The sequence below is a fragment of the Cervus elaphus genome, chromosome 7 (genome assembly GCF_910594005.1).
Source record: "Cervus elaphus chromosome 7, mCerEla1.1, whole genome shotgun sequence".
NCBI classification, from domain to species: domain Eukaryota; kingdom Metazoa; phylum Chordata; class Mammalia; order Artiodactyla; family Cervidae; genus Cervus; species Cervus elaphus.
The window spans coordinates 5,383,998-5,385,774 of NC_057821.1; positions in this window are offsets into that span (position 1 = coordinate 5,383,998).

Genomic DNA, 1,777 nt, shown 5'->3' on the forward strand with positions numbered 1-1,777 from the left:
CAATTAAGAGATCAGCAACTTAAGACAATCACATGTATATATGTGGACTGCTATATCAGAACCTCATGATAACCACATACCAAAAATCTATAATAGACACACACACACACACATACACACACATACACACACACACAGGAATCCAAATGCAATACTAAAGGTAAACATCAAATCAAGCAATAAGAGGGGGGAGGGAAAGGAAAGGAAGAAAAAAGACCTAAAAAAAATATCTGAAACAATTAACAAAATGGCAATAAGAATGCACATATTGATAATTAATTTAAATGTAAATGGATTGAATGGTCCAACCAAAAGACACAGACTTGCTGAATAGGTAAAAGACTTGTGCATATACTGTCTAAAAGAGACCCACTTCAGATCTAGGGACACATACAGACTGAAAGTGAAAGAATGGAAAAAATATTCCATGCCAAATGAGATCAGAAGAAAGGTGGAGTAGTAGTACTCATATCAGGCAAAATAGACTTTAAAGTAAAGACTGTTACCAAAGACAAAGAAGGACACATAATGATCAAGAGGTCAATCCAAGAAGAAGATAAAACAAGTGATGGATGCACCCAACTTAGGAGCATCTGAGGCAAGCGTTAATAGACATAAAAGGAGAAATTGACACTAACAAAATAGTAGTGGAGGATTTTAACACCCCACTTACATCAATGGACAGATAATCCCCCAGAAAATAAATAAGGAAATGGATCTTAAATGATGCATTAGACCAGATAGATTTAATTGATACTTGTAGAGCATTCCATCTGAAAGCAGCAGAAAATGCATTCTTTTCAAGTGCACATGAAACATTCTCCAGGATAGATCACACACTGGGCCACAAAGCAAACTTCAGTAAATTTAAGAAATCTGAAATCAAATCAAGCAATGCCATGAGACTAGAAATCAACTACAAGGGAAAAAACACTGCAAAAGAAACCTATGAACACGTGGAGGCTAAACAATATGCTACTAAGAGTATACAATGGAGGAAAGACAATCTCTTCAAAAACTGGTGCTGGGAAAACGACAGCAATCTGCAAAAGACAGAAATTAGAACACTCCCTAACACCATATACACGCAAAAACATTCAAAATGGATTAAATACATAAATGTAAAGCTGGACAGTCTAAAGCTCTTAGAGGAAAACAGGCAGAATATTCTCTTCATAAACTGCAGCAATATCTTCTTGGATCTGTCTCCTAGAGTAATGGAAATAAAAACAAAAATAAATAAATGGGACCTAATTAAACTTAAAAGCCTTTTGATAGCAAAGAAACCATAAACAAAAGGAAAAGACAACCCACAGAATGGGAGAGAATATTTGCAAATGATGCAATAGACAAGGAATTAATCTCCAAAATATACAAAACAGTTCATACAGCTTTGTTTCTTAACCTTTAAAAACATCTTTATTTTTAATAGGCAATATATTTACATGATTCAAAAGTTAAAACTATAAAAAGTGAACATAAGAAATCTCAGTCCCACTTCCCTCCATCCCATTTTATTAGTTTCCCAGTTATTCTTCTACAGGTTCTTGATATAGATGTATTCATGTGTCTCCCTATCTATATTTGTGTGTATATAAGCCATGACATAAAGGAGATTATGCTAAAATGTATCCCACTTTCTTAAAAATATTTATATATGATATAAACTGTACTCCCTCTCTCTTTTTTTACCTAAAAATATCTGAGTTTATATGTATACATTTAATGGGACAAAATACACATAACAGGATTTACTGTTTTAACACTACTGACCTAT